This window comes from Peromyscus eremicus, unplaced genomic scaffold (genome assembly GCF_949786415.1).
Source record: "Peromyscus eremicus unplaced genomic scaffold, PerEre_H2_v1 PerEre#2#chrX_unloc_1, whole genome shotgun sequence".
NCBI lineage: Eukaryota > Metazoa > Chordata > Mammalia > Rodentia > Cricetidae > Peromyscus > Peromyscus eremicus.
In genome coordinates, this window is record NW_026734288.1 from 6,105,943 (window position 1) to 6,133,501 (window position 27,559).

The following is a 27,559-nucleotide window of genomic DNA, read 5'->3' on the forward strand; positions in this document are numbered from 1 at the left end:
ATCCTGTAGAGAAAGTGATCCTGGGAAATGAAGTCCCACCAGTAATGATGCTGTAGAGATAGCCATTCTAGGAAATGAGGTTCAAATGTACTGATGCTATATAGAAAGCCATCCTGGGAAATGAAGTTCAGAATATACACATGATATAGAGAACGGCATCCTAGAAAAAGGAGTCCAGAATGTAGTGATGTAGAGAAATCCATCCTGGAAAATGAAGTCCAGAATGTAGTGAAGCTGTAGCGAAAGGCATTCTGTGAAATGAAGTGCAGAATGTAGTGATGCTCTAGAGAAAGTCATCCTGGGAAATGAAGTCCAGAATTGAGTGATGCAGTAAACTAAGGCATTCTGGGAGATGAACATACAGTGATGCTCTAGGAAAAGACATCCTGAAGTATGAAGTGTGAATTTTGTGATGCTATACAGAAAGACATCCTGAGAAATGAAGTACAAAAATGTCATGGTGCTATGGAGAAAGGCATCATGGGAAGTAAAGTCCACGATATATTGATGCTGTAGAAAACGTCATCCTGGGAAATGGAGTTCTGAATGTACTGATGATGTAGAGAAAGGCATCTTAGGAAACAAAGTCCAGAATGTACAGATGTTGTACACTAAGGCATCCTGGGAAGTGAAGAGCAGAATGTTGTGATGCTCTCAAGAATGGCATCCTGGGGTATCAAGTTTAGAATGTACTAATGCTATAGTGAAAAGTATCCCAGGAAATTCACTCCAGAATATACTCATGCTGTAGAGAAAGTCATACTGGGAAATGAAGTCCCACATATAGTGATGCTGTAGAGAAAGGCATCCTGAATGTCATGATGCTGTAGAGTAAGGCATCTTGAAAAATAAAATCCTGAATGTATTGATGCTATAGAGAAAGTCATCCTGGGAAATGGAGTCCAGAATGTAATAATGCTCTAGAGAAAATCATCCTCAGAAATGAAGTCTGAAATGTAGTGATTCTCTAGAGACAGGCATCTTGGGAAATGAAGCCCAGGATGTAATAATCCTGTAGAGAAAGGGATCCTGGGAAATAAAGTCCCACCAGTAGTGATGCTGTAGTAATAGTCATTCAAGGAAATAAAGTCCAAATGTACTCATGCTATAAAGAAGGCATACTGGGAAATGAAGTCCAGAATCGACTCATCCTATAGAGGAAGACATCCTAGGAAATGGAGTCCCGAATTTAGTGATGCTGGAGAGAAAAGCACCCTGGGAAATGATGTTCAGAATGCAGAGATGCTGTAGAGAAAGGTATCCTGGGAAATAATTCGTAATATAATGATGCTGTGGAGAAAGGCATCATGGGAAATGAAGTCCGGAATGTAGTGAAGCTTTAGAGAAAGGCATCCAGTGAAATGAAGTCCAGAATTTGTTGATGCTATAAAGAACAGCATTCTGGGAAATGAAGTCCATATATAGTGATGCTCTATGGAAAGTCATCCTGAAAAATGAAGTCCGAAAGTAGTGACGCTGTACAGAAAGACATGCTGGGAAATGAAGTACAAAATGTCATGGTGCTGTTGAGAAAAACATCCTGGGATACGAAGTCCATATATAATGACACTATACAAAAAGGTATCCTGAAAATGAAGTACAAAATGTTGTGATGCTGTAGAAAAAGGCATCCTGGGAAATGAAGTGGATATCTACTCATCCTATGTGAGTTCCAGAGATGAAAGCCAGGAAATCACTTGGTTGCCAGTTACCTCAATGGCACTTATTTGTGTTTTGAAACTATTTATATATGTGCTGGCACGTGAGTGTCCATATGCCACACCAGAAATGTAGAAATAAGAGAAAGATTTGAAGGAGTGAAATGGGTTTCTGGAGTATGAGCTCATGACACCAGCCCTAGCAGCAACCACCTTTACTCACAGAAACTCCTCTCTGAAATTCATTTGTTGTTTGGAGAAAGTGTTATGAAAAAATTGTATGGTCCTAACAATAAACTAACTCATTCAACAGGCAAGAAAAGACAAAAAGTGATATCAGTATATAGTTTTTGTTTACAAATAGTATTTATTAGTCAATGTCTACTATTTTCCATTATCTTTAAAAGAAAATGTTTTCAATCAGAAAAAAAATATTTTACTATTTTAATATTTCAACTAATCTTATTTCAGCATCAAAGAGACAGCTCTGTTAGAAATGTCTGTGTTGTACAAGGCTGTGACCTCATCTTGATCACCATATGAAGATAGACAAAAGTAGACCCCACAAAGTCTTTTATTCTTCACATTTCTGTCATGGCCTAAAAACCCATAGTCACATCTCTCTCTCTCTCTCTCTCTCTCTCTCTCTCTCTCTCTCTCTCTCTCTCTCTCTCTCTCTCACACACACACACACACACACACACACACACACACACACACACGAGATTTTTTAAAGTAAATGTCACTGCTATTACATTATCTGGCACCTCTATAATTCCCTTTGAAGGCAATACTTCAAGATATTATGCCAAATGGATAACAGTTGAGGACATGAAGATGCATGGAACCTTAAATAATATATACATATACACAGTACATCAAGTTCTATTGTAAAATATTCAGTTGATTACTCATTAACTTAAATTATTAAATCTCTTCCAGATAAATGAAAATGTTTCTTTGGATACACACATAAGTATTTAATGTTTTTATATACTCTATTAATTATTTTAACATTAACATTGTTAAAATATTTTGAGAAAATAACAATTATTGGAAGTAAATCATCTACCCTTTGACTTGTACTCAGGAGACTGACACATAAAGATCATGAATTCATATATATTCATGATTAATAACTGACATTCAAGATATTCTCTCACATTCATTTGTTGATCTGAAAAACTCGTATGAATAAATGTTTGGTCCTCAGAATAAACCAAATAAATTCACATGCAATAAAAGAAAAAAAAGAGAGAGCAATACATCATTTTCATTTGCAAATAGGATTTATCATTCAATTTCTCCTACTTTGCATTATCTTTCAAGGAAAATATGTTTACAATCTGAAAAGATGGTATTTTATTGATTCAATATTACAACTAATTTTATTTGAGCATCAAGGAGACAGCTGTGGTGAAAATGTCTTTCTTGTGCAAGTCTGTAATGATATGTTGAACAAAAATATGAAGTTTGACAAAAGTAGACCCCACAAAATAAATCTCACTGCTATTACATAATCTGACATCTCTGGATAATTCCCTTAGAAGACAGTACTTTGGGATGAAGTGCCAAATGCATAACAGATGAGGACATGAAGATGCATGGGACTTTAAATAATGTATATATATTCATAGCACATTATTTTATTGTGAAATATACAGTTGATTACTGACTCCCTTAAATTATTACATCTCTTCCAGATAGATGAAAATGTTTCTTTGGATACATACATAAAATATTTAATGATTTATTCTCTCTTAATTATTTTAAAATTAACCTCATTAAAATGCATTTGTAAGTAAATAGGTTGCAACAACTCTGAGTTTGGTCCCAGATTTTGGCACCAAAATATGAGTTTTGCAAATCTGAGGAAAGGTGTCCTGACTACCTGAGAGTCAGAAAACACTTTGAGCTGCTTAGCACAGCTCTGATAGCTGAAACTGCAAAAAGACAGATCAGTCATAGAGGGCAAGGTATCCCAGACACCTCAAGCTACTCAAAACAACAACTCTGCCCTGAAGGTGTCTTGGACACCTGGAGCTGTTTAGCTTAACCCTGCAGGGAAGATATTCTGACTTCTCAGGAAAATCAGGCCTGGAAGTGCTTCAGCAGGGAAGGGTATCCTGACTCTTCAGAAAAGTCAGGCTATACCTGGTGTGATGGGTGATGGTCTCCCTGCAGGATATAGCAATCCTGGTCCTCTCCTGGAGACCCACTCCAGCTGAGTTTTGCTCAGCGCCCTCTTAAGGGGGCTTCCTAGCAAAACCCTGCTTCTCTGGCCAAAGAAATTACAAAAATGTAGTAATCTCCTCTGGCTCAGGACAAAAGTGTTACTTTTCAGCTCTTTTGCTCTATCTACTCAGCAAGGATCTTCTGTTCAGCTCCCTCTTGCTCAATCCACTTGAAACATCTCAGCAAGGTACTTTTGTTCTGCTCCTCCTTGATCAATACACTATGGTGTATCACAGTAAGGTTCTTCTATTCAGCTCCCCCTTGCTCAAAACAACTTGGGATGTCCCAATAAGGTTCTTCTGTGCACCAGTGAATGAAGGTCTTCACACACAAAACACTTTTGAGATTTTTATTTGGGAAGGAGGAGTCCAGAAGAGTAACTGCTTCTACCAGGGTGGAGAGTACAACTCTCAATTGACCAGGCAGGGCAGTTCATATAGGATGTTTTGGGAATGGAGTCAACCAATTAGTTTGGTTTTTTTTCTGCCCAGTGTTTGGCCAGTTTTGTGGGCTAGGACAAAGATGGTCCTAATTACAGGGACAAATTGTTTTTCTTTCACTGGCCTTTCTTTGCTTTTTGACACTACCTTTTAAAGGAAGGGCATATTTATTTCACTGACTCTGATTCTAGGGACCAAGAGTGTTATTTTGGCACCAGTTTCAGAGTCAGGGCATGTTTCCTTAGTTCATTTCTCTGGCTCAGGTCCAAAACATAAGTTGTGTTTCTTTCCCTTGTTCTGGGCCCTAGGGCAGGATTCTACTATCCTGTTCTGTGATTGGTTAGTTTCACAAGTTATTTGGCCAGGGGCAGAGATGGCACTGATTTGAGCCAAACTGTGTTTTTTTTTTAAACTGGCCTTATCTGTGTCATCTTTCCCTAGTTCTGGGCTCCAGGGTCATCATGGGTTTCTTTACCCAGTGCCCTTTCCCTACACTTTTAACAAAACAACAATCAATGGTAGTACATCAACTACCCTTAGATTTGTGCTCACAAGACTGACACATAAAGATCATGAATTCTAATGTATCCATGACTAATTACTGACATTCAAACCAAGCAAATAACAAACAACATTTCAAGGGAATTTATGAAAAAATATTAAAAATAAAACCATGAACAAAAATCCACCACCCTTTCACAAACACCCTTACTTAAAAAGTGTGATCACGTACTGCCTGAGAGTTAAATAAAAATGAACCACTTAGATGATAGCCGTCCCATTCTACACAAGGCAGCAGATAAATACCTCTGAATAAGTGAAAGTGCCAAAGAAGGTGAACAAAAGCCACAGAATGAATATAAGGACCACAAAATAAACTTTACTAATTGAATTTGCCTTATATCCCACACTTCAGTATCTTACTCAAATGTTGCCAAATAGAAGCTGCAATGGGATCTTCATATCACTCTTCAGTTAATTTGGTTAATAATTTACTTACATTATATCTATAACAAAAAAGACTTAAAACAGGTTTTTTTTTCATTGAAACTGAAAACTGTGTTAAAGTCTTAACCAAATTGTTTACATAGTTTTCTTTTATATGAGTACCTATCTGTTTTCTTATATCAAGAGAATATAAAAAGCTTTAAAATATTTACAGGGATAGAGACATGATCAAGGCTTTAATACAAGTTGATTTCCTGGAACAAGATCAGATTTTTGGATGACTTCCAGTAATTCTTGCAAGAAGAAGCTCCAAGGGTCTAACCTTCTTGGGAACCAGAATGTACATTCATATACCCAGAGGAAGACAAACAGACAGACCGACAGACAGACAGACAGACAGACACACACACACACACACACACACACACACACACACACACACACAGAGCATAATTAAAATAAAGTCAAATCTTTAAACTAATTTTCAATCATGAATGTTTTTCTATTATAATTTCGGGAGCATGGGTTTTGAGGCATCTAAAGGATTACAAAGTTTTTCTCAATCATGAATTAGTCCATGTAATAGAAAGCAAGCATGTAGGCTTGAAGTCAGAGTATTCTATCATTTTCAGTCTGTGAAAGATTTCAGAAAATTTAGAAAATGGTACCCGCTGGAAGAAATTGGTTTTGAAGGTTGGCCTGAGTATTTACATCTGCACACCATTTCCAATTTACACTTTCTGCTTTATGCTGCATGACAAGAATGTGAACTCTAAAGCCAGGTGGTGGTGGCACACGCATTTAATCCCAGGACTTGGGAGGCAGAGTCAGGCCTATCTTTGTGAGTTCAAGTCCGGCCTGGCCTACAGAGCAAGCTATAGGAAGGCACAAAGCTACACAGAGAAACCCTGTCTTGAAAAAACAAAACAAAAAAAAAAAGAGAGTGGATTCTTAGCTGCCTGCTTTAACGGCCATGTCTGACACTTGTTTCCATGCCACTTTTACGGGGTTCCTATATTTCTCTGGAATCAAGGGACATATTAAACCCTTTTCTCAGTTCACTTAGATATGATCCATTATCAAAGCAACAGAAAAGCAATAATATACATCTATGAAATTTTACACCAGAATTTATTATTTCATGTATTTGAAGAGAGGTGTCTTCTAGAAGTGTGTAGGTCAGTTAGCCTTCAAAAACAGAAACTCAAAAAGATGGAAAGTAATGGGCACAGTAGTGCACACCTTTAATGCCAGTACTCAGGAGGCAGAGGCAAGTGGATTTCTATCAGTTTGAGGCCAGCCTGCTCTACAAAGTGAGTTCCAGGACAGCCAGGGATATGTAAAGACCTTGTCTTAGTTACCTTACCATTTAACTTTATAGGCCTTTTGTCCATATTAGTTGACATGTGTAAACAACACAAAAAGAGACATTATAATGCTTGAACAGATTGTTGACACAGTTTAGATTTTTTTCCAAAATAATTTTGTGTGATGGAATGTAAGTATGTGGCCTGAAATCATAACAATTCATATAGATTCAGATTGCCTTTGGTATAAATTTTTTCAGATCATCAAAGTCTAATGTTATATTCAAAGAATTTAAAGACCAATTACACACTAAAAGTTTTACAGTTATAGGATTGCTCTGTGTTGTGACTAGGCATTACCACATTGATTACATTCATAGGGTTTTTCTTCAGTATGTGTTCTTTAATATACTTGAAGATGGCTGGGCTGTGCTAAGGCTTTACCACACTGTTTATATTCATATGGTTTCTCTCAATTATGTGTTCTTTCATTAAATTTAAAAGCACTATGATGAACAAAGCCTTTACCACAGTGATCACAATTGTATGGTTCACTCCAGTATGTGTTATATTATAACTTTGAAGATGAGAGTGATGAGCAAAGGCTTGTAGAACACTGATTACATTCATAGGGTTTCTTTCCAATAAATGTAATTTCATGCCTTTGAAGATGACAGTGTTGTGCAAAGGCTTTTTCCCACTGATTACATTCATAGGGTTTCTCTCCAGTATGTGTTTTTGTATGCCTTTGAAGATCACTATTACATACAAGGGTTTTAACACATTGTCTACATTCATAGGGTTTTTCTCCCATGTGTACTTTCATGCCATTAAAGAGCGTTGTGATAAGCAAAGGCTTTACCACACTGACTATATTCATAGGGTTACTCTCCAGCATGTGTTCTTTTATGTACTTGAAGATAACTAGGCTGTGCAAAGGTTTTACCACATTGTTTACATTCATAGTGTTTCTCTCCAGTATGTATTCTTTCATGCCTTTGAAGATGAGAGTGACAAGAAAAGGTATTACCACACTAAGTACATTCATAGGGTTTTTCTCCTGTATGTGCTCTTTCATGCAGTTGAAGAGCACTGTGTCGAGCAAAGGCTTCACCACACTGATTACATTTATAGGGTTTCTCTCCAGTATGTGTTCTTTCGTGCAGTTGAAGACCACTGTGATGAGCAAAGGCTTTACTACACTGATTACATTTATAGGGTTTCTCCCCTGTATGTGTTCTTTTGTGTACTTGAAGATTATATGGCTCTGTAAAGGCTTTACCACATTATTTACATTCATAGGGTTTCTCTCCAGTATGTGTTCTTTTATGTACTTGGAGATGATTGTGACGAACAAAGGCTTTACCACACTGATTACATTCATAGAGTTTCTCTCCAGTATGTGTTCTTTCATGCAGCTGAAGAGTACTGTGTTGAGCAAAAGCTTTACCACACTGATTACATTTATAGGGTTTCTCCCCTGTATGTGTTCTTTTGTGTACTTGAAGATTATATGGCTGTGTAAAGGCTTTACTACATTGTTTACATTCATAGGGTTTCTCTCCAGTATGTGTTCTTTTATGTACTTGAAGATCATTGTGACAAACAAAGGCTTTACCACACTGATTACATTCATAGGGTTTCTCTCCAGTATGTGTTCTTTTATGTACTTGAAGATGACTGGATTGTACAAAAGCTTTACCACACTGATTACATTCATAGGGTTTCTCTCCTGTATGTGTTCTTTTATGTACTTGAAGATGACTGGATTGTACAAAAGCTTTACCACACTGATTACATTCATAGGGTTTTTCCCCTGTATGTGTTCTTTTGTGTACTTGAAGATTATATGGCTGTGTAAAGGCTTTACCACATTGTTTACATTCATAGGGTTTCTCTCCAGTATGTGTTTTTTATGTACTTGACGATCATTGTGACGAACAAAGGCTTTACCACACTGATTACATTCAAAGGGTTTCTCTCCAGTATGTGTTCTTTCATGCAGTTGAAGAGCACTGTATTGAGCACAGGCTTTACCACATTGATTACATTTACAGGGTTTCTCTCCAGTATGTGTTCTTTTATGTACTTGAAGATGAGTGGGGTGTGCAAAGGCTTTACCATAATGATTATTTTCATAGGGTTTCTCTCCAGTATGTGTTTTTTCATGCCTTTGAGGATGACTATGACATTCAAAGGCTTTACCACACTCAATATATTCATATGATTTCTCTGTAGTATGACTTCTTTCATGCCTGCAAGAATAATTGAAACATTTAAAAGATTTACCACATTCATTACATTGTTGAGTATTTATATCTTCATGAATTAATTTTACAATTTTGTCTATGTACAAAGGGAACTGAGATCTTAAAGTTTTAACATGTTGTTTACACTCATGTTGTTCCCCTGCATTAAGGATGACTTTGCATATTTGAATATGCCTTGATGGTAAGAGCCTTTATTACCTGGCTAATATTTGTGGCTTCATTGTTCTCTGAGGTTTTTCACATATTTGAAGAGAACTGGGAGAATTTGGACATTTATGTCCCTTGTTCCATGGATAAAGTTACCTATACTGTGAGTCATGCTACATGTTCAAAGTTAACCGGGACAAACAGAAACATGTACACAGACAGTCCTAGTACCCATAGGGCTTTTCTTTGGTGTATTTGTTGATCTATTCTTAATGAATCTGGAAAACCAATTGTTTGTAAACTTGAATCACATTCAACAAGTATACTCAACATGGGACTACTACATGTCTTTTAAGTGTTCTGAGATTCAGAGATGTGCATAGCTTCCTCCCTGTCCTTATGTTTTTAGGCCTGGTATCCAAAGTGACATATAATATAACTATTAAAGAAAGAATAACAACAAGAATATTTCCACATTTCATTTACAGTTGGAATTTCTGTTCCTCATCAACGTGTGGTACAGGGAATAATGTTTCTGTACAACAACAACCCCTTTACTCTTGACTCGAACTACCTTTTTAACTGAAATTAGCAAAGACAGAACAACTATATGAGTAACTATACTATGGACTATTTGCTTATTAAAAGGTTGTGTATATATTCTTATCACATATTCAATGAGTATATCTTTTGTAATATGAAATACTATGAAAATAAATGGATTGCCATTTGTACAGCATAGCTTTGATGATGCTATTATTCAAATGGTGATTTGTCATAGGCATTTTTTGTCTTCCTTCTTAAAAGAATCACTTTCAAACACAAATTTCTTACCTGCCATGTGTCTTTATGAGCATTTAATGATCATCAATGCATTTTAAGCTGTAATTATTTACACTGTTTAATTTAATTAAAACATCCACATAAATTATATATATCCAGAGGCCCATTTCTATCAGCTTTTACAAGAAAATTACCTTCCATGTTTTTGAGAACTTTGACAATGTTCTTCAACTTCAAGATTTTCCCAGTTGTAGCCTAAAATATAGGACAAGAAAATGTATGAAATACTACAGGATACTGGAAATTTTATATTACTATCTTCAGTGATCCTTAGAACCAAATCTGATTTATTCATTTCATTCTTCCTCATTCTCAATCAGAATTGCAGAAGAGCATCAATAACTAAGAAACAGTTGTGCCCTTATTTAAAATGTGAAGGAAAATTTATAGTATTACCTATAGCTGTGAGGTTCATATAGGTCTCCAGCATCACACCTTCATAGAGATTCCTCTGTGAAGAATCCATCAATGCCCACTCTTCCTGAGTGATGTCGATATGCACATCATTATAGGTCACTGTATTCTAAAATATGCCATATATAAATATGCCAACCATATGTATAAAACAAAAAGCATGATACATCATTGTAAATGTGTGCTTCATTGAGAATATAGCCATATAATTCTGGTTAGAGCTACACAAATTCTATAAATCAGACATTAAAATGAAATCAAATTACTTCACAAATAAACTTAATAGGAGGTTGACCTCTATTATTTCTGAATGCTCTGAACAGGATACCACCTTGCAAGAGAAATGCCTATTAACAGAGATAGAGAGACAAGCAAACACTTCAATAGTACTGAGCACCCATCAGAGAAATTATATGAACAATTATTAACTACAGAGAAGATTTGTAAGCTGAGTATGTCAGCTCACGCTTTTAATCCCAGAACTTACAAGGTAGAAGCAGGTATATCTGCTTCTGATGTGAAAGTTAGCCTAGTCTATGCTAACTGTATCTGCACTGAATCTTCCATTCAAACAAACAAAAAAGATAAGATGAACTCAGAGATTTTTTTTTACTGAAGATCCTACAAAGAGTTTGGCATTCACTCCATTTCTCTATTCATTTTCCAGAAACCTGAATTGCTCCAGTTTAAACTGTACATTAATAAATCTTACTAAAAGGAACTGTGCATTTAAACAGTTACAAATAGAAAGAAGATAACATTAGCAATATCAATGATGGTCATAAACAATCAACACAGGGAATGAGAGATGGCTCATAAGTAAAAGATTTCTTACTGGTCTTACATATAGATGGGCTCAATTGTCAGAACTTATATGGTGGAATCACACAACTGTTCATTATTCCAAGATTGTGGGTTCTAAGACCCTCTTTGGACTACTGTGAGGACAGGTGTACATGTGGTCCACATCTATGTATATAGACAAAAGAATCATATTCGTTAAAAAAACATCAAAACAAACACAAAAAGCAAGAAGAATGTCACACAATTGTAATCTAATGACTCAGAAGGCCCAGACACTACATTTAGTAAGAGAATGGTATCTTCTGCTGAATTTCAAAATTGAAACTGGGGGGTAACGCTCAGCAAAACAACAAATGCTTGACATGTACAAAAACATATACTCTAGGACCATCACCCAATAATATATATTTAAAAAACCTGGAATGTTGAACAACCTTTAATCTCAGCATGTAGGAGCAAGAGTCAGGTGACTCTCTGATTTGGAGGCCAACTTGGTTTACAGAGCTACTTTTAGGAGAGTCAGGGCTACTCAGTCAAAGCTTTTCTTCAGAAACAAAAATAGGAACAACAAAATTTTAAAAAAAATCAGGCTAGCAAGGTGGTTTAGCATTGAATACCATTCCATCAATTGTATTTTATGTGATTTGATGATACTATCTATACTGGTGATGAAGTCATGGCAGCATAAGAAGGAAGCTGGTTCATTCATTTCAACCACAACATAGTAGAAACATAGAAAAGGAAATGGGTTGAGGCTATAGAAGCACATATCACCAGCCCCAATGAGATATTTTATCCAGAGAGGTTCCACAAGTACCGCAAAGAAAGTCACCAAGGAGAGACATGTGTTCAAATACCTCATCCATCTGGGAGCTTTTTATTCAATTAACTAGATTCTCACCCAGGTCACTATAGGCTCAAGTGTCATCCATGAAGAAAATGCATTTAGTCACTTCAATGATTCGCTTAGTCTGCAACAACCCCTACACTGTTGAAATGTCCAAAGTCTCTTTTGACACTCAAGACAAATTCTTGACTGTGGTATCTTCTAAAATCATTAAACAATTTAAATATTTCCAACATGTGAATGGCACAGAAAATCCATTACCATCCCTAAGGAGAGGAAGTAAGACACAGTGAGTAAAGATTGGACCAAGGGAAGACTGAAACCCAGCAGGGCAACCATTGAATCTGGTAGCTCTATGTCAGAGAAATGAGGCTTCATTTTTGAAGGACTTAGATCGCTCTCTCTCCACAACTTCCCATACATTTCTCTCTGCTTACTTCCACTCCATATATGCAGCTAGCACTCCATGTAAGATGTCTCATAGCTTAATTATTTCAACATCTTATGGTCTCAAAATGAATCTCAGGCTTCATCCTCATAGTATCATGCAATGAAGTCAGACAGTCTTCTCTCTGGAGCTCTTACCATACCAAACACAGATGCCTACAACAGAGTTGACCTGAAAATGCAGATTAAAAATGTATAATCTTAAATTTTACATCATTCTGGTCTACAGAACCAGTTCAACATCAATCATTCCTCCAAATTTGGTTACTAAGTTGTGATGGCCTCTGCCACGCTTAGACCAGAGATGCAGCAGTCTTTGAATAAAGTTGCTTCCTGAGAATGCCAATCAATTTGCATAATCACACCATTAACTGAGGGCATATAAGGGTGGATTCTTATCCTTGGGGAACCTACCTAGGCTTCTAATGTAGATTAAGGGCCTTCTTTTAAATGGTGATAATCTACCTGATAATTCCTGACTTTGTTCAGGATTTCACTACCTTCTGCAAATTCATAGTGCTGTTTTTCTTTACAACCCATAGACTTTTCATTTATTTATATCCACTTCTTGATTTTTTTAATGTAGTACTGAATGAATCATAAGTAATAGCTATCCAAGAAAGTCAATATTCCATCTAAAAAAACGGCCCCATTTTTTTTAATTCTGCCTTACTCAATCAATTTCTTGAGGGCATGGGAAAATAAGAAAAGTTAAAGTCCAAAATATCACATACATGTCCTCTATTTTAATTCCCACTGAAATCCTTTGACTTCAACCTCCACTGTTTGCAGTACTTTAACAGTATTTTATTCTCAGCACTAAAAAAATGACCAATTAAGCTCTATATGAAGCTTTCTATGTCTTTTGCCATCTAAATTTTGATATGTTCAACCATCTCCCCAAAGTCACCATTCCCACCACCTTTGAACCACAAAATCACTTTTGGTTTTCTACATTCTGTTACAAATTGCTTTTTTTCTTTCTCTGATTCAATCCTCTACACAAAAGCACCTCAGGTAACAAACATGTTTATATGGCTCATTCTGCCAGACCACAATCCATCATTGTGAGTGTTTAGGATAGAAATTCAATCTAACAACTGAAGGTAAAAAACATGTGGAATCATTGTTTCCAGGCTTTCTCTCTGACATGGTTATTGTCTCATGACAAGCTTACTGTCTTATGTACTGCAGGCCAAATTTCTTAGGGATGCTGCATGCTCAGTGGAAGGGCCATCACCTGGAAATCATCAATCAACAAAATCGCTCAAAAACTTAGCAACTAGCTATTCTGAATGGGGCACATCCTCAATAGATGTTTCCAAAAGTGACTGTGGGCTCTGAAATGTTGACATCTGGAAGTAACTAGCACACAGAGACAATAATGTATGAGACTTTACAAACTTAAACCCAATGAATCACCTACATCAATAATTTAAATAGCAAAAAAATTGATAATGATAACAAGTAGCAACACAGATACACCAAGAAATGAAGAAATACAAGTTTCTAAGATCAAGAAGAAAAAACTAAAATTGTTCCTCCACAGAAAGTCTCCAAATCAAAAACCTGAGAAACTCCTAACATAATATAGCAATTTTCCATACAATAAAAATAACTGAAGTTCCATCAATTGCCAGAGACACAATATAACTATATCATAACTAATAATAAAAAAACTCACAGCACACAGATGATACCATTGATAATAGGAGACAGAAAGACAGACCTACAAATATAATATTGTCCCTTGAAAAAAGTTACAAGTTTCTAATGAAAATCAAAAATCAGAGAAATCACTGAGCACCATTTACCCTGGTCACTCCAGTTCCTTTGTTACCAATAAGAGAAAAATGGGTTGGGTGAGGAGACTGTTCCACCAAAATTGGAATCATTCACTTGAAGCCTGATATTTCTACATTGTAGAAAATAGTTTTGGCTACTAATGCTATTTTATTCTCCTTTTATAAGGAAAAGGATGTCTGTTAGAAAATTTTAAAAAATTTTCTTTTCTATGATTGAAGATTAGATGTAAACCTGTATCAGAGTGAGGAAATAAATAATTTTAAAACAAATTAAAAATATAGATTTTTAAATAATCATTGTATGATTCTATTATATACTTCAACCAACCAAATTCCCTCTAATTGCTTTATAAGTCTTAAGAGCTTTTGCAAACAAGTCTAGACACATTTTCAGTATATATTTGTATGTATAAGAAAGAATATTTTCCATGTGTGTATAGGTGACAGAGCAAAGATCATGTAAGATCCATTGGATCTGGAATAGCAGCCTCCCAACTTGGGTGCTGGTATCTGAACTCAACCAAGAAGAATAATTGCTGAGTGACATTTGCAGCCCACATACTTCCAATAAACTAAATGCCTTTCACAGATTAGCCAAAACAGAAGCCTAAATACAAAAATAAGTAAATAAATGATCTTTGGGATCCTAATGAATCTGTATTAAGATGTTGGGTATGGGACCAGGAAGACTATCCACAGACCTTACCCACTCTCATGGTTCCAATACTCAGAGTTGTCCTGAGGCCTGAAACAGAACTCCAGCTGCAGCCTCCCCTCTCTCTTTTCACATCTCATGTGGATTTCAAAGACCATCTCCACCTACCCTTCCTTACACTTCTCATATCTGAGTCCCATCACCCAATGGGGCAGACACCCTCTGGTCAATTACTCACCACATCTTCCAGATACCAGCTAGGATGTCTGCAGATCTACCATATTGTCTCTTACCCCACACCTGATTTTAAAAGTTGCTCCTATCAGTGGAGTAGAATACCAGAGGCATCTTCCCCTCTTCCTTCTCCATGCCTCCAGTGCATATGAAGGTCATCTCTCCTGCATTCTTCTTCCCCCAGTTTACAACACCACCAAGCATTATCCCTTAAACACACAAGCCAAGAAGGCCAGGAAAAAGGCAACAGTCATTTAACATGCATTCTGAAACTCCAGAGAAAAAACACAAACCCAGGAACAAAACTCCCATGCAAAAAAGGTGAAGTTAGAAACCAGCACCTAGACTTATCACCCTAAACCTAGATGCCTGGCAGTGAAACATAATTAATAACAGGCAGGGCACTATGTCACCACCAGAATCCAGCTATCCTACCAGAGCTGGCCACAAATACACAAAAATAGTTGAAAAATAGTTTAAGGGGAAAAGCCCTTAAAATCAAATATATGTAGATGATAGAGGCCCTTAGAAATTAATAAACACCTTACATAAATTCATGAAAGCACAAACTAACATACAATGGGAGGAAATCAAACTCCTCCAAGAAAGCTAGGAAAGCACAAACAAGTGGAGTAAACCAATAAACAACTTAAATAAAACCAAGAAAAAACAAACAAATCACCAAAGGAAACAAATACAACTGTTTAAGACCTGAAAATGGAAATAAAATCAATAAAAGAAAAAAAAAAACGGAAACTGTGTGAATCCCAGAAATGAAAAATTTAGGACTACAAACAGGAATTACAAAGGCAATGTTGACCAATAGAATAGAGAAATGGAAGAGGGAATCTCAAACACTGGGGATACATTAGAAGAAATGGATACACCAGTCAAACAAAATGTTAAATATAAAAACTTCTTGATGCTAAAAAACTAAGAAATCTGGAACATTATGTAGAGACCAAATCTATAAATGACAGGAATAGAGGAAAGATTAAAAACAAGCAAACAAAAAAACCAAACCAAACAAATAAATGCAAAAAAAACAAGAAACACACTTAAACATCAAAGATGGAGATTACTAAAAGGTAAAGGCTGGAAAAACATATTTAAAGCAGTTGGAACTAAGAAGTAGGCTTGTGTAGCCATTTTATTATCTACCAAAATAAACTTCAGACAAAAATTAATCTAAAGACATGGGAAGAACACTTTATCAAAGAAAAATCCATCAATATGCCATTTCAATTATCAATATCTATGCCCCCAACACTATGTTATCCACTTTTGTAAAAGAAACACACAGATTAAATGACACATTGACACTTCCAACACAGCTGCTGATTGTAGGACTAATCGAGGCTCACCTTTCCCTTACCCTCCACTTCACTGCTGACCTGGTGCCTTAATTTTTTGATTGGCACTATTCCCCAACAGTCCCAGATATCCTTCTCCCTCTCACCTTAGCAGATTTGTTACAGGGTCCAGACTGCAAGAACCTAGCAATCAAGTAGGTGACATAATTATACCTGTGCTCACGTAACTATTGATTTTAATGCAATTGAGAGACAAAACCACAAATTTACAAAAGTTTAAAAGGAAGGATGGCATTGACAGGAGGGACGCCTTTAATCCCAGCACCCGGTGAAGGAGTCATGTCCATGGGATGAGACCAGAACAGATCCGAACACTTTGTGTGAGGCCAACCCAGGTCCCAGCTGCTGATCCTATGAAACCCAACAACTTGGAAGTGTTGGTGAGATTATTCTACTAAACAACCTGCCCAGCTGAGATACATTTTGGAGATGATTAAGAATCCTATATTCTGCAGTCTGAGGAAACAAGATCAGTTGAGGAGTTGGTGAATGAGCAAAACATGACCTGAGAACACAAAAGAAGGCGCCGCCCAGCCACTGAACCAGATCACCAAAATCATAAGCCTACACTGCAACAACTGGGAACAGGTAAGCAGCCATTGCTGGACTGTCAGATTGGGTCTCTAGCCCCTAGGCCCTACCCATTGGAGTCCCTGGGAACAGACAACTATCTTTCCCTGCTACCCCAAAAAAGAAAACCTATGAACCTAACAACCACTGAAACCATAAGCACAACCTACACCAACTGGGAACAACTGCTCTCTGAGACAGAATTCACTAACCCTGATTGGATTAAGCTGCTCCTGAAGAAACAGAGCCCAACAGCACCAATTTAACCAAGAACACCTAGTGGACCAAAAATAACAATTAGAACAAGAGAGGCACCTTCAGACACAGACACCTCCTGCACCAAGCAGAGGAAGAGATGAGTAGATGCCAGTGCAAAAATACAGGCAACAACATAAAGACCTATATGACAACATCAGAACCTAATGATTCTACACCTGCAAGACCTGAACATACTAAGGCAGAAGAAACAGAATAAATCAATCATAAAAATGACTTTAAAAAGATGATAGAGGCCCTTAAAGAGGAAATGAAAAACTCCCTTGAAGAAATAAAAAATTCCCTTAAAGAAATGGAAGAAAAAACAAACAAAAATTGGAAGAAATCAAAGAAAGCCAAGAAAAAGTAATTAAACAGATGAAGAAAACAATTCAAGATTTGAAAATTGAAATTGAGACAATAAAGAAAACACAAACTGAGGGAATGCTGGAAATAGAAATTCTGACTAAATGAACAGGAGCTACAGAAGCAAGCATTACCAACCAAATGCAAGAGATGGAACAGAGAATCTCTGACACTGAAGACACAATAGAGAAAATAGATTCACCAGTTAATGAAAACACTAAAGACAAAAAAGTAGTAACTTAAAATGTCCAAGAAATTTGGGACAACATGAACAGACCAAATCTAAGAATAATAGGAATAAGAGAAGGAGAAGAATACCAAGTCAAAGGCACAGAAAATATATTTAACAAAATCATAGAAGAAAACTTTCCTAACCTAAAGAAAGAAATACCTATGAAGATACAAGAAGCATACAGAACACTGAATAGGCTGGTTCCAAAAAAAAGTCCCCTCCATACATAATAATCAAAACACTAAATATACAGAACAAAGAAAGAAATACTAAGAGCCACAAAGGGAAAAAACCAAGTAAATATAAAGGCAGACCTATCAGAAAAGCACCAGACTTGTCAATAGAGACTATGAAAGCTAGAAGGTCATGGAAAATGTTATGCAGACACTAAGAGAACATGATGCCAACCAAAATTATTATACCCAGCAAAATTCTCAATAACCATAGACAGAGTGAACAAAATATTCCATGACATAACCAGATTTAAACAATACTTCTTCACAAATCCAGCCCTACAGAAAGCACTAGAAGGAAAAATCCAACCTAAAGAAGCTAAACACACACAAGAAAACTCAGACAATAGATAATCCCACAACAACAAATACCAAAGAAGGAAAATGCAACACTACCACACACACACACACAAAAAAAAAAACCCCCAGAAATTAACAATCATTGGTCATTAATATTCATCAGTATAAATGGTCTCAACTCACCTGTAAAAAGACACAGACTAACAGAATGGATAAGAAAACAGGAGCCATCCTTCTGCTCCAAAAAGAAACACACCTTTACTTCAAAGACAGACACTACCTCAGAGTAAAGGGCTGGGAAAAGGCTTTCCAAGAAAATGGACCTAAGAAGCAAGCTGGTGTAGCTATCCTAAAATCTAATAAAGTAGACTTCAAACTAAAATCAATCAAAAGAGATCAGGATGGACATTACATATTAATTACAGGAAAAATCCACCAAGATGAAGTCTTGATTCTGAACATTTATGCCCCAAATACAAAGACACCCACATTTATAAAAGAAGCATTACTAAAGCTTAAATTGCACATCAAACCCCAGAAATTAGTAGTGGGAGATTTCAACACACTACACTCAGCAAAAGACAGATCTACCAGACTGAAACTTAACAAAGAAATAAAGGACCTAACAGATGTTATGACTCAAATGTACTTAATAGATATCTACAGAACATTACATCCTAACACAAAAGAATATAACTTCTTCTCTGCACCCCCATGGAACCTTCTCAAAAATTGACCACATATTTCATCACAAACCAAATCTCAACAGATACAAAAACATTGGAACAACTTCCTGTATCTTATCAGACCACCATGCCATAAAGTTAGATTTCAACAACAACAAAAATTACAGAAAGCTTACAATCTCCCAGAAACTCAATAATGCCCACCTGAAACATCAATGGGTAAAGGAAAAAATAAAGAAAGAAATTAAAGATCTAGAATTTATTGAATATGAAAGTACAACATACCCAAACTTATGGGACACTATGAAAACAGTGCTAAGAGAAAAATTAATAGCTCTAAATGCACACATAAAGAAAATGGAGAAATCTCAGCTGGGTGGTGGTGGCACATGCCTTTAATCCCAGCACTTGAGAGGTAGAGCCAGGAGGAACTCTGTGAGTTCAAGGCCAGCCTGGGCTACCAAAAGAAGTTCCAGGAATGGTGTAAAGCTACAAAGAGAAACCCTGTCTCAAAAACAAAACAAAAAAAAAAACAAAAAAAAAGGATTGGGGCTGGAGAGGTGGCTCAGAGGCTAAGAGCACTGACTCTTCTTCCAGAAGTCCTGAGTTCAAATCCCAGCACCTACTTGGTGTTTCACAACCATCTGTAATGAGATCTGGCAACCTCTTCAGTATACATAATAAATAAATAAATGTTTAATAAAGAAGATGGAAAAATTTCATATCAATGACTTAACAGCACAACTGAAAGCTCTAGAACAAAAAGAAACAAACTCAACCAGGAGAAATAGACACCAGGAAATAATCAAATTGAAGTCTAAAATCAATGAAATTGAAACCAAGAAAACAATACAAAAAAAATCAATAAAACAAAGAGTTGGTTCTATGAAAAAAATCAACAAGATAGACAAACTCCTAGCCAAGTTAACCAAAAGGCAAAAGAGAGAGCACCCTAATGAACAAAATCAGAAATGAAAAGTGAGACATAACAACAGACAATAAGGAAATCCAGAGAATCATCAGGCCATACTTTAAAAAAGCTGTACTACACAAAATTGGAAAACCTGGAAGAAATGGACAATTTTCTGGATAGATACCACATACTAAAGTTAAACCAAGACCACATAAACTATTTAAATATTCCAATAACCCCAAAAGAAATAGAAACAGTCATCAAAATTCTCCCAACCAAAAAAAAAGCCCAGGACCAGATGGTTTCAGTGCAGAATTCTACCAGATTTTCAAAGAAGAACTAATTCCAATACACTTCAAATTGTTCCACACAATAGAAACAGAAGGAACATTATCAAACTGTTTTTATGAGGTTACAATTACCCTGATGCCCAAACCACACAAAGATTCAACAAAGAAAGAATTGCAGACCAATATCTCTCATGAACATTGATGCAAAAATACTCAATAAAATATTGGCAAACCAAATCCAAGAACACATCAAAAAAATTATCCACCATGGGATTGGGGATTTAGCTCAGTTTTAGAGCATTAACCTAGTAAGTGCAAGGCCCTAAGTTTGGTCCTCAGCTTTGAAAAAAAAAAGAGAGAGAGAGACAGAGGAAAAAAAAAAGCTGTCCACCATGACCAAGTAGGTTTCATCCCAGAGATGCAAGGATGCGTCAACATATGAAAATCTGTCAATGTAATATACCATATAAACAAACTGAAAGGAAGAAAACCCGCATCATCATCTCATTAGATTCTGAAAAAGCCTTTGACAAAATCCAATACCCCTTTATGATGAAGGTCTTAGAGAGATCAGGATTAAAAGGAACATACCTAAATACAATAAAGGAAATTTACAGCAAGCCAACAGCCACCATCAAATTAAATGGACAGAAAAAGTGGTTGCACTAAAATCAGGAACAAAACAAGGCTGTCCACTCTCCACATACTTATTTAATATAGTACTTGAAATTCTAGCTAGAGCAATAAGACAACAAAAGGAGATCAAAGGGATAAAAATTGGAAAAGAAGTCAAAATTTCACTATTTGCAGATGTTATGATAGTATACATAAGTGACCCCAAAAATTCTACCAGGGAACTCCTACAGTTATTAAACTCCCACAGTAAAGTAGCAGGATATAAGATCAACTCAAAAAAAATCAGTAGCACTCCTATAAAAAAAAATGATAAAAGAGCTAAGAAACAAGTCAGAGAAACATCACCCTTTTCAATAGCCACAAATAACATAAAATATCTTGGGATAACACTAACTAAACAAGTGAAGGACCTGTTTGATAAGAACTTTGAATCTCTTCAGAAAGAAATTAAAGAAGATATCAGAAAATGGAAGGATCTCTCCCATGCTCATGGATAGGTAGGATTAACATAGTAAAAATGGCAACCTTCCCAAAAGTAATCTACAGATTCAATGCAATCCCCATCAAAATCCCAACACAATTCTTCGCAGACTTGGAAAGAAAAATACTCGATGTCATATGGAATAACAAAAGACCGAGGATAGCTAAAAGAATTGTGTATAATAAAGCAACCTCTGGAGGCATCATCATCCCTGACCTCAAGCTCTACTATAGTAATAAATACAGCTTGGTACTGGTATAAAAACTGAGATATAGACCAATAGAATTTAATTGAAGACCCTGACATTAATCCACACACCTATGAAAACCTGATTTTTGACAAAGAAGCCAAAACTATACAGTGGAAAAAAGAAAGTATCTTCAACAAATAGTGCTGACATAACTGGATGTCAATATGTAAAAGATTACAAATAGACCCATATCTGTCACCATGCACAAAACTCAAGTCCAACTGGATCAAAGACCTCAACATAAATCCAGTTACACTAAATTTAATAGAAGAGAAAATAGGAAGTACACCTAAACGAATTGGCACAGGAGATCATTTCCTAAATATAACACCAGCAGCACAGACCCTGAGCACAACAATTAATAAATGGGACCTCTTGAAACTTACAAGCTTTTGTAGGGCAAAAGACATGGTAAATAAGACAAAAAGACAGGCAACAGAATGGGAAAAGACCTTCACCAACCCCACATCTAACAGAGGACTAATCTCCAAAGTATATAAAGAACTCAAGAAACTAGGCATCAAAATACTGAACAATCCAATTAAAAAAATGGCCTACAAAACAAAACAGAGAATTCTCAAAAGAAGAATCACAAATGGCTGAAAGACATTTAAAGAAATGCTCAACATCCTTGGTCATTAGGGAAATGAAAATCAAAACAACTCTGAGATACCACCTTACACCTGTCAGAATGGCTATGATCAAATACACTAATGACAGTCAATGTTGGAGAGGATGTGGAGCAAAGGGAACACTCCTCCACTGTTGGTGGGAATGCAAACTTATACAACCACTGTGGACATAAGTAGGGCGGTTTCTCAGAAAATTAGGAATTGATCTACCTCAAGACCCAGCCATACCACTCTTGGGCATATACCCAAGGAATTCTCAATCATACCAGAAAGATACAGGATCAACTATGTTCATAGCAGCACTATTCGTAATAGCCAGAACCTGGAAACAACCTAGATACCCATCAACTGAAGAAATGATTAAGAAAATGTGGTTCATATACACAGCAGAGAAAACAATGACAGCATGAAATTTGCAGGCAAATGGACGGAACTAGAAAATATCATCCTGAGTGAGGTAACCCAAACCCAGAAGGACAAACATGGTATTTACTCACTCATAAGTATAATCTAGATATAAAGCAAAGAACAATCAGACTGCAACCCACAGAACCAGGGAGGCTATATAGCATGGTGGACCCTAGGATGATTGTGGCTTATAATAAGTTTTGGTTTTACTCAATTACTGGGCAAGCCTCAATGAAACATCTCACTGTCACTATTAGGATAAGAGTTTATACTGTATCAAGCTGATAACAGAAAAATAAATAAATAAATAATTATAAATTAAAAAATGATACATTGACTCTCACTCATGGTTTTACAGTGGTAGACTTCAATACCTCACTCACACCAATTGACATGTCATCTAGATGAAAACCAAACTGAGAAATATTGGAGTTAATGGATTTTATAAACAGTATGATCCAAACAAATACTATAGAACGTCCAATAGAAAGAAAAAGAATACACCATCCTCTCAGCAACACATGGGGTTTTCTCCAAAGAAGATTACATACTTGGACCCAGTTCAAGTCCCAACAGATACAAGAAAATTTACATAATTGTGCATAATAACAGACCACTATGGATTATAGCTGGATATTAAAAAAAATTAAATCTCATGAGAACTGAACAACACTCTGCTGAAGAAAATGGGTCAAGACAGAAACAAAAAAAGGAAATTAAAAAGTTTCTACGACTCATTTCTTAAAAAATAATTACACAACATGCTCAAACTTAAAGGACACAACAAAAATGGTGATGTGATGAAACTGTATATAACTGAGTGTCTACATTAAAAAAATAAAACTCTATCAAAGACACAAGAAGTAAATAATAATACCTGCATATGCAGGAAGTACAAGTAGATGGAAAAGCCTTTGGAGTATTTTTAACAATGCCCTTGGAGGAGGAATATCGCCTCCATAGGCAAAAGTCTGCCCCCAGCCCTAGTATGGACTCCTGGCTCCGGGAATTTCCAACCGCCTGGGCTGAGACGGGGGAATGGGGCTGGCCAAACATCGACCTCCAATATATGTGGAACTTAAAGCTAATGCGGACCCAGTAAAAGTCCGCCAGTATCCCATGACCTTAGAGGCCAAGAAGGGAATCACCCCCCACATACAGTGACTTCTGAAAGAGGGGGTCTTACGGCCTGTCCAGTCTGCATGGAATACACCCCTCCTTCCAGTTAAGAAACCACAAACAAATGATTATCGATCAGTCCAAGATCTCTGGGAAGTCAACAAAAGGGTAATAGACATTCACCCCATAGTACCTAACCCGTATACCCTGCTAAGTATGCTCCCACCAGACAAGAAATGGTATACTGTTCTGGATTTAAAGGATGCTTTCTTTAGTCTTCCACTTGGCCCGAGCAGCCAGGGCTACTTTGCTTTCGAGTGGCATGATCCAGATATTGGAATAAGCGGGCAACTGACCTGGACGAGGCTGCCACAAGGATTCAAGAACTACCATATTTGATGAGGCCCTCCATGAAGACCTGAGTGAGTATCACACCCAGCACCCCCATGTCTCTCTCCTACAACATGTAGATGACATACTGATAGCCACTAAGACAGAAGGAGAATGCCTCAGGGGAACAAAAGACCTTCTAAGAACGCTGGGGGCACTAGGCTACCGAGCCTCTCCGAAAAAGGCTCAGATCTGCAAGAAACAGGTAGCCTACCTGGGATATGTACTGAAACAAGGAAAAAGATGGCTGTCAGAGGCCAGAAAAGAAACGGTGTTAAAGATACCCGTACCTAAAACAGTCAGACAAGTCAGAGAGTTCCTGGGCTCTGTGGGGTTTTGTAGACTCTGGATTCCGGGGTACACTGAAATTGCTCGCCCCCTTTATGAAGCCACAAAGAAACAGATTCTGACTTGGAATAAGGAGAGGCAAACTGCCTTTGACACCATCAAGCGAAAATTGCTGGAAGCCCCAGCCCTAGGCCTCCCGGACATCAACAAGCCCTTCCTCCTCTATATAGATGAAAGGAAAGGGGTGGCAAAAGGGGTGCTGACTCAGAATGTCGGGCCATGGAGGAGGCCTGTTGCCTATCTATCAAAGAAACTGGACTCTGTAGCCGCAGGGTGGCCCCCATGTTGCACATCATTGCAACTGTGGCTTTGCTGGTCAAAGATGCTGATAAACTAACCCTGGGACAGAACCTTGTGGTGGCTACCCCCCATGCTAAAGCAACCCCCCATAGATGGCTTAGCAATGCCAGAGTGACTCATTACCAAGCTCTGCTTTTAAATCCAAGCAGAATCACATTCCAGGCACCGACCGCTCTAAACCCAGCCACCATACTGCCAGACCCAGACCTAGAGACCCCTATCCACGATTGTGCTGAGATCCTAGCCCAGGCACACTGTGTCTGACCCGATCTCCGCTACATACCACTGACAGATGCAGAAGAGACGTGGTTCACTGATGGGAGCAGCTTTGTACGAAATGGACACAGGTATGCTGGGGCTGCAGTGACCACCACCTGTGAGATTCTCTGGGCAGAAGCTCTGCCAGCCGGCACCTCAGCCCAGAAAGCTAAGCTGATAGCACTCACTAAAGCCCTGCACCTGGGCAAGGATAAAAAGATTAACATTTCTACTGATAGTAGATATGCATTTGCTTCACTCCATATCCATGGGGCAATATACATGGAAAGGGGGTTGCTCACCGCTGAAGGGAAGGCTATTAAAAATAAACAAGAAATACTGGACTTGCTACAAGCATTATGGCTCCCAAAGAAACTTGCGGTAATGCACTGTCCGGGCCACCAAAGGGGAACAACCTGGGGGACCAGTTAGCAAAGAAGGCAGCCTCACTAGAGATCACAGCGGCTCTACCTCTACCGACTCTACTCTACCCGTTCTGGCAGATCCAGGCCCCGCAGCTTACCCCCCACACTGCATTATAATTCAGATGAGGAAGCCTGGGCTTCTCAGATAGAGGGAGCATATAAAAAGGAGGATGGATGGTGGCGGCTACCCACAGGGAAAGTGCTTCACCCAAGCCTACTGTGAAAACGTATCCTCCAGAGGATCCATCAGACCTCTCACTTAGGGACCCGGAAGCTGAGAGAACTGATCTCTAAGTCCCCCTTAAAAGTTCCTCAAGCAAATCAGCTGATTGACAAGATTGTAAAGGAATGTAAGGCTTGCCAATTGGTAAACTCCTACAGAGTAAAAGAGAGCCAGGCACTCGAGTCAGGGGGACTCGTCCAGGTACATATTGGGAGATGGACTTCATGGACATTAAGCCAGGTAAATATGGATATAAATACCTGCTTATCTTTATTGACACCTTCTCAGAATGGACTGAAGGATATCCAACCAAACACGAGACAGCACATGTAGTGGCCAAAAAGATATTGGAAGAAATCCTCCCCAGGTTTGGTTTCTCTCACCTGATTGGGTCAGACAATGGCCCAGCCTTCACCTCACAGGTGAGCAGAGGGGTAGCTAATGCATTAGGGGCCAAGTGGAAGCTACACTGCGCCCATAGGCCGCAAAGTTCTGGACAAGTTGAGAGGGTTAATCGGACCCTAAAAGAGACCCTAACCAAATTAGCCTTAGAGACTGGCGGTGACTGGGTAACTCTCCTCCCCTTTGCCTTGTTCCGTGTAAGGAACTCCCTTTATCAACTGGGGATGACACCCTTTGAAATAATGTATGGTCTACCTCCACCTCTTGTGCCTAGCATCCAGACTGAATTGATTCTGCCACCAGAAGTAGACCTTCTTGAGAGTCTAAAAGCTCTGTCCTGAGTGCTGGAAGACATTTGGCCTCAACTACCGGCTCTGTACTTACCCTCCTCTCTTCCTGAGCCTCATAGTTATGAGCCTGGAGACTGGGTTCTGATCCGGAGACATCAGCGAAGATCCCTGGAGCCACGGTGGAGAGGACTGCTGTGGGATGGTCTGTATGTCAAGTGTGTTGCTGATTGGTCAGTAAATAAATCACTGATTGGCCATTGGCTAGGCAGGAAGTATAGGCGGGACAAGGAAAAGAATTCTGGGAAGTGGAAGGCTGAGAGAGAGACACTGCCATCCGCCATCAGGACAAGGAAGATGTAAGGTACCAGTAAGCCATGAGCCATGTGGCAAAGTAAAGATTAATAGAAATGGGCTAAATATAAGAGTAAGAGCTAGACAATAACAGGCCTGAGCTAATGGCCAAGCAGTTTAAATAATGTAAGAGTCTGTGTGTTTATTTTATAAGTGGGCTCTGGGACTGGTGGGACTTGGTGGCGGGAGCTGGAGAGAAATTCTCCAGCTACAGAGGACCCTACCTCGTCATCTTGACCACCCCAACAGCCCTCAAATTGGATGGCATCTCCACTTGGATCCACCACACCCATGCCCGACCTGTGGTGCCTGCGGCTGAGAAACATCCAGATGAAACCTGGAGAGTGTCCAAACATCCTACTGACCCATTGAAACTTAAGCTCCAAAGCCATGATCCCAATCCTGTTACTATGTCTGGTGGGGACTATGGTGATATTTTATTTGTATTAAAATGTTATTTGTATGTTAATAAATAAAGTTACCCAGGGGTCAGAGCTATTAGCAAGCCATAGGAAAGCAGGGCAGTGGTGGCGTATATTTGTAATCCCAGCACTTGGTATGCAGAGCTGGGTAAGTCTCTGTGTGTTCAGGGATACAGCCATTATTGGACACACATGCCTTTAATCTCAATACCAAGCAAGGAAAACCTGGAGGCCTATACAGACAGGCCATGACGAGGCAGTCATGTGGTTGGGTTTACAACCAATGAGAAGGCAGAACAGGAACACTATATAAAGACATTAACACAGGGGTAGTGAGTTCTGAGAGGTAGGA

The 27,559-nt window shown here is 38.0% G+C and overlaps 1 pseudogene; it reads right to left on the minus strand.

The window, feature by feature from the left end:
* Positions 1–7,472: 7,472 nt before the first annotated feature.
* Positions 7,473–27,177, minus strand: LOC131900955 (zinc finger protein 431-like; annotated as a pseudogene).
* Between the last annotated feature and the right edge of the window lie 382 nt (positions 27,178–27,559).